The sequence below is a fragment of the Amphiprion ocellaris genome, chromosome 5, assembly GCF_022539595.1.
Source record: "Amphiprion ocellaris isolate individual 3 ecotype Okinawa chromosome 5, ASM2253959v1, whole genome shotgun sequence".
NCBI classification, from domain to species: domain Eukaryota; kingdom Metazoa; phylum Chordata; class Actinopteri; family Pomacentridae; genus Amphiprion; species Amphiprion ocellaris.
This window is the reverse complement of record NC_072770.1, coordinates 26,977,060-26,984,889: the sequence shown is the minus strand read 5'-3', so window position 1 is coordinate 26,984,889 and position 7,830 is coordinate 26,977,060.

The following is a 7,830-nucleotide window of genomic DNA, read 5'->3' as shown; positions in this document are numbered from 1 at the left end:
ATAAAGGAGACTAACACAATATTAGGCAGGTGGTTATAATGTTATGCCTGATCGGAATACTTAGCAGTATGCAAAGAGCAGAAAGCAACGTTTACCTTCCATTTATTCCTCATCCCCTAATGTTATTAGGTGCCAACCAGGCAAAATGTCTCATTCTGGATTCAGACAGCAGACATTGTTATAACACATGGAGTCTATTTAAAGACTACTGAAGAGAAAAGATGTGAAACGAAAAGAAATACAATTAGAAAGGTGAGGACTAATGATGATCACCTTAACACTTCTGTTGAGCGCCTTCACTCAACATCCTGCGAGAATGGCACTTTAGATGTTTTCAGATTGATGTGTGGAAGCGTTGATTTGCAAGTGTAATTTCCTTTATATTCAGTGTAAAGATTCATGTGACTGTTGAACATATTGAATTACTGGAAAAAAGTTTAAAATGTTAACGACAGAGTCAAATGTGAGGCAGAAGGCATCCTGTATACTGAGAAAAGCAATGACATGAACGATTAATTCAACATTCTCCAGTACTTTAGTATAAATCACCTAAAAGCAATTAATGAGAGCAAGTTTTTGGATGACAGGTCATGAAATATCCTCTTAGTGAATGTTTATTCCGTCTTTTTGATAGCATTGTTTCCCGATAATTTTGCTATTTTTCTTTAATAAAGACGACATGTCCACAGTTAGACCACGACAAAGGTTTGAGATGTGGAGTCTACAGTTAATCCATAAGCATTTCATAGTGGCACCATTTCTCTCTTTTTCGTTCTTACAATGGTGCCTGTGAGCTGCAAATAAAACGCACAGCTCTTCTCCGGTGTGTCAGAATGCAGGTTTGTGCCACCTCATTGTGAGTCAACAGCCTGCTGCCTCCTGAACTGAGAATAGTAAAGGTGACAGACAACAAACTGAGTCCCCCCGGCCTGTTGAGGAGCATCGAGATGACAGTATCTGTCAAGAGACACACTCCGTCTCTTTCACTATAATACTTGGAAAAGCTGCTTTTCTTCATGACATGACTGCAAATGCTGTGTACGGAATACATCACTAGCACTGCATCGGCACATGTGTAAAATCGTGATCCGTTTAAGCAAAAAAATCTGAACAAATTTTAGTCACATTTGAGACGTTCTGAATTTTTCTCCTATAGTATTTTATCAGTTTTGTGTTCTTCGTTCTGCTCAGCCATATTTCACATTTGGTAGTTTGGCACAGTTTATACAACTGGGTGTTTGTCTCTTCTGTTTCATTTATTCTTGCTTTTATAGGTATTTCCTATCTTTTATTTTCTAAAGAGGCAAAAGACATTGTCGTGATTGATGCCATTGTTGTTGTCACACCGTCAGCATCAGTTCTGTCAGTAAGAAGAGGGAGAGCAAACAATGATTGCAACCCAGGCAAGAAAATGCACGTTTGCAATGAAGTAGGGCGGTGCAGAGGACAAATTTCCTTTTCAGAGATAATGGCTTGTGTACATTTGCAGCTACCGCAGCGTGCTGTCATGATTGCACATCAAAGTATCCGTGGTTGTGGAGGTGCCGGTTTGTCATCATCCCAAAGCCGTTTAACCACCAGGCTTCTCACTTCACCAAGATTATCCATCACCACCTCTGCTGAGACGTGCCACACCCCTAACAAACAGTGTCCACGGCGAAAGCAGCGCTGAGATTAAAAATGTGAGGTTTCCATGGCAATGGAGTGCAAAGAGGGGATGATGCTGGGCTTAGGTTGGGTAATTCTTTGGTATATCTCTGTAAAATATTATATGAGTGTTACTGAAATGTGATCAGACAAGTAAAATGACAGCCACTATCTGGAAATTAACAACCCAACATTATAAATATTGTGCCAGTAATGCCAAATCACATTTATTTTTCATTATTTTACAGAAAATGCAACTCATAATGTATTTTTTGTTTGTTTGTTTTCTTAAATTACATTTTTTAAAAATGACAGTAATTCTCTGTAATTAAATATGTTGTTCCTTATGTAAAGAGTGCAACCATAATGTAATATTTATTGCTCATACTTTAAAGGTAACATTTTATATATTGGCATACTTTTATTTACAAACTCTGTAATTGTGGATTCTTGGAATTAAGCTAACCTTTTCCATTACATTCAACATAATGCAAAGACTTACAGCGCATCTTTGTATTCTCAAATGTGTACTGTCGATCTTGCAGTTGAATCTTTTCAACATGTTGTCCCTCTGTTCCCCCACTGGTCTTGCAGTGACGCTGCAAGAGTTTGTTGGTGATTCGAGGGCTTGTAATTAATGTTTAACTCTATTAAACAGACAAAATATTGAATGAGATAATTCAGCAATATACAATACATGTCATTATGAAATTAAACAAAATTTTTAAAATACAAATATTCAAAATTACAGATACAATATTTTCCAGAATTAAACATTTAAAAAATACAATTAAACAAGAAGAGTATTAAACATTTTTAAAAATGCAAAACATTTAATTGGATCATTAAACCTTTAAAAAGGGAAATCATGGGTACCTGTATAGCACAACGGGTTAAGTGGGTGACCCATATACAGGGGCTGGTTCCCGATGCAGCGGCTCGGGTTCGAGTCCCGTTCGCGATCCTTTGCTGCATGTCTTCTCCCCCGTTTCCTGTTTGTCTCTCACTACGCCTGTCCAATAAAAAGCTGAAAAAGACAAAACATTTAATTAAAAAATTAAATGTTTGATTAGAAAATTATATCTTAAAGACAATACAACTTCAAATAGGAATTAAACAGAAAATATAATGAAGCATTTAAAAAGACAATTAAACATTAAAAGGTGGTAAAACATTTAAAAAGAAAAACCTTAAAGATTTAATCGAAACATTAAATATTGGGAAAGAAAAAGAAACTCAAACAAGCCGATAAAACATTTAAAAAAACAACTAAACATTAAAAAGACAAAACATTTGGAAATCAAATCAGACATTAGAAAAGAATAAAAGGTGAGAAAAGAGCAAAACTAAACGTTTAAGAAGAATCAAACTAAAGACGAAACATTTCAGAAGACACCAGTTAAACTTTAGAAGATCAAATTAAACAGAAGAGACAATAAAACAATCAAAAAGAGCAAAAACAGATAAAAGTCTTGAAGCGTTTTCTAGTCTGAAATGAAAACATCAAGTTGTTTCTTCAAACATTTCCTCTTTCTATGTTCTTGGTTTGATTGTGGACAGATTTACTAAGAACTCATTTAAGAAAACTGCTTTCCAGATAAAGTCTACTAGTAGTTGAAGGCATTTATCAAACTAATGTTACCTTCTGATCTCCATAAACTTTACTGTTCAGTGAAGAGAATCAAAGCTTGTTGAGGATTTGTAAAAAACTCACAGGTGAAGGTCTGAGAAGAACTCAGATGGATGGTCTAAATGTGAAATCAAGGCTCATGGTCACAAGTTTCTGCTTGCAGCTTTAATTATTTATTATACTTTTTTCTACGGACGGGGAAAACGCATTTTTGATGCCCTAAACATACACGAAAACGCATGAAAATCGCCACACACATCAGGACTGGCGAAAAATTTGATATTTTAGGGGAATGGCACGCGTGTGTGCCAAAATGGCTCAATAGCGCCCCCTAGAAAATTACGAAAATTCAGCCCCCGGACAACGTTCGACCTAGACTTCTGAAATTCGGCACACATATGTAACTCATCAAGACACACAAAAAAGCCTCTTGCATCATTACCCATAATGCAACAGGAAGTCGGCCATTTTGAATTAGGAGTCATGTTTTGGACAATTTTGTGTCATTTTTGGACATTTTTTAAAATCTATAAACTCAAACAGCGTAACTCCAAGAGAGCTGAAATTTGGCCAGGATGTACTCCAATCAAGGGTGATCAAAAGTTATCAAAACGCTCCGCAAAAGTCTGAAGGCGTGGAAATGGCGAGCCACGGAATGCGGCCATTTTGAAATATGATTCATATTTTGGACATTTTGTCATTTTTGGACATTTTAAAAAGCTATTAACTCAAACACCGTAACCACGAGAGAGCTCAAATTTGGTCAGGATGGACACCAGTCATGGTTGATCAAAGGTTATCAAAATACTCTGCAACAGTCTGACGGTGTGGCCATGGTGACCAGCAGAATGCGGCCATTTTGGATGTCTCGCCATGAAACAGGAAGTGCTGTCTAACTAGCCTGGACATGCATCAATCTGCCTCAAACTTTACATGTGTGATCAGAGTCCAGCCCTAATCACATCCATAGGTCGATATAGACTCACTGTCATAGCACCACCTGGCGGCCATTTTGAATTTCTCGCCATGAAACAGGAAGTCATGTCTAACTAGCCTGTACATGCTCCAATTTGTCTGAAATTTTACATGTATGATCAGAGTCCGGCCCTAATCACATCTTTGTGGCACTTGGTGGCCATTTTGGATTCCTCGCCATTAAACAGGAAGTGCTGTCTTACTAGCCTGTACATGCTCCAATCTGCCTGAAATTTTACATGTATGATCAGAGTCCGGCCCTAATCACATCTTTGCACCACTTGGCGGCCATTTTGGATTTCTCGCCATGAAACAGGAAGTGCTGTGTAAGTAGCCTGTACATGCTCCAATCTGCCTGAAACTTTACTCTCTCAGTTGCAGCGCCTCCTGGTGGATATGCGTGGGCCAGTCGGGCCGCTCGGATGCGAGGACCCGTCCAACGCTGCTTGCAGCTTTTATTGGTTTAGTGGTTGGAAGTCAATAAAACATTAGCGTCAGTCAAATTGAATGCGTCAGTGGATGGAAGTGGTGGTTGCCTTGTGCTGCTCTTCACTTCACTGCAGCTCCATGGCTCCATCTGCTGGACGGACAGAAGTGCAGCAGCTGATGGCAGCTTCTTTGACCTCACGCTGCTGTCAGACCCCAGATTAGGGTTTATTTCAGATATATATATAATAGAAAATAGTAATTAAAAAATAAGCTGATGTTGTATTTTTGCAGCAGTGAGTTTTACAGGGTTAAAAGCAACCAGTCAAAGGTTATTACTGAGGATTTTAAACAAAAACATTCAGGCAAACAGTTAACATCATAGGGTGCCTGACATGTTTGTTTTTTTTCCGGGTCGATACAGATTTTTTTTGTAATCAAGGAGATCAATAACCAAGATTTGGAATCGCTACACATTTGCAGAAAAAATAAAGTTTTTGAACAGCACATAAAGTTAAGTTAAAATTAAAATAATCACGAGTTGCAGCCTTTGCTTATTTATGTTTTACATGCTGAAGTTGTCCTTCAGTGTTTCACTGATCAGATTGTGCTGTGGGCAGGAACAAGATCAGAGGGAGGCAGCTGCAGCAGACCCAAAGTAGTTTCACATTCATTTATCTGATCAGATTTCAGGGGGCTTTTTTTTTTTTTTTCTTTTTTTAAGAAATGGGACCAATAATTGAAAACATGCTAAATATCAGATGGGATCATTGGTGTCACAGGACATCTGCAGACACAGGTCAAAGATTACAAGGAGTTTATTTAACGAATGAAACTAAAACCAACACAGAAAGGATAACTAAACCAAGGTGAAAACAAAAAGGGGAAACCAGACTAATTGTAGGAGAAAGGTTCTGGTTTCAAAGTCTCTGGTCTGGCAGAGAGCGGAAGAATGAAGAACCGGGCCTTCGTGGATTAAGGTGATTGAGAACAGGTGAATCAACCCCCACACCCGTGAGAGAGATGGATGGATGGATGGATGGATGGATAGATAGGTAGGGAGGTAGATGGACCATAGATAGATGGATGGATAGGTAGATTCTGCAGTGGGGAAATTTTCAGTGTGGCAGTAGCAGATAGGAAAAAAAGTAAAAAGAAAAGCAGCACTCAGTGCACAGATATAAATAGATGCTTTCTCCTTAGAGAAGAAATAGAAATGCTTGTAAAAAAAAAAAAAACTTGTGAAATTGCACATATTGACTTATTTACATTTTATTGCAGTTACTTCATGGGTGATCTGAACTACTGGGAGCAGGCTTGATTGAACACAGTCTGACTGCTGCAGGAAGGAAGGACCTCCTTCAAACATCGTGGGTGAAGCAGTCTGTCCCTGAAGGAGCTGCTGGTGATGGTCCTGTTTCCTGCAGGGGGTGGGAGATGTCCTCCATGATAGACAACAGCTTTGTCATCATCCTCCTGTCTACCACCAGCCCAGGACAGAGCTTGCTTTCTTAACCAGTTTCTTTAGTCTCTTCCTGTCTGCAGCCGTGATGCTGCTGCTCCAGCAGACCACTCCATACAGGATGGCTGATACCACCACACAACCATAAAAGGTTCTCAGAATTGCTCCCTGCACCCCGAAGGACCTCAGTTTCCTGAGCAGGTGAAGTCTGTTCTGACCTTTCTTACACCGTGCGTTGGTGTTCTATCTCTAGACATGTTTGAATGTCTTTATCAATAAATGGTCAAACACATGTTGAGTGTCAGCTCAGCTCTTTGTTCCACACATGTATATGTTCCTATGTGATTGGTGTCTTGCAGTCAGAGTGTAAAGAATTGAAGCTGTCAGAGGCTTTCTGTGGTGAAGAGGCTGCAGGACATCAGCTGCTCCAACAGGTGACGCCTTTGTTCTTTGGCTCCAACCAGAACCAGCAATAAATCAGCATGAGCTGCAGCTTATCCACCTCATAGAGTGTATAATAAAGAAACCAAGAGGTTTTAGTTGATAGCTGTCTCTAGTGAATGACCAGCAGTGTCTTGTTCAGGTTGTGAGGAGAAGTAAAAAGCTTACAGCAGCTGGTATTCCCAGGTAGTCTCCCATCCAAATACTAACCAGGCCCAACCCTGCTTAGCTTTGCAGATCAGATGAGATTGGGTGTATTCAGTCTCAGAAACAAACCTACAATGTAAGTTCTGTACCTCACATGATTCAAATCTCCACTCACACCTTTTATTTGTCCTTTGATTGCTCCAGTACTGATTGATGCCATCATTTAAGCCAATTTACAACAACACCTTGTAGGAAATGTGGTGCAGAGGTAAGTTCTGTGCCTCACATGTTGAAGGTCCATGGTTCAAATCCCCACTCACACTTTTTATGTGTCCTTTGGATGCTCCAGTACTAATTGCTAGCATCATTTAAGCAAAGTTAGAGCAGCATCTTGTAGGACAGGTGGTGTAGAGGTAAGTTTTTTGCCTGGCATGTTGAAGGTCCCCGGTTGAAATCCACCTTAGTACCTTTATTATCTTCACCTCCTTAATAGTTTTGTGTACCATCATTTACGAAAAGTAACAGTTACACCCAGTAGGAAGGATAGCGCAGTGGTAAGTTATCTGCCTCTCATCCAGGAGGTTTTTGGTTCGAATCCAGCCCAGGGCTCTTTTGACACTTTTTAAGATAAGATAAGATAAGATAAAGTTCTTTATTTCTCCCCACTCCAGGGGAAATTTACATTGTTACAGCAGCTTTATTTACAATATATACATACTTTGGCTGTATGACAACCTCTTTCAACCATCATTACAACAAAGTCCACGAAGGACCTTGTGTGAAAGATAGCTCACACATAGGTTGTGTGTCTGTCATGTGGAGGGTCATGGTTCGAATCCCCACTCGGAACCTTGCGGAGGATGATAGTGGAGTGGAAAGGTTGTGGTCTGTGGTGTGGAGTGTCAGTGGATTGGAGTTGAAGGGTGGTTCCTGCAAAAGTATGAAGTTGCCTGAAAGAGCGCAAAGAGCGCAAAGTGAAGGTTTTGACAATTCATAAAATGCTGTTGCCGTGGCAACGCATCGTTGCTGTAATAAACAAAGTACTTTTTGACAGGTTAAAAATGCTCAAATGCTCGCCAAAATTACCACACATATCTGGTCC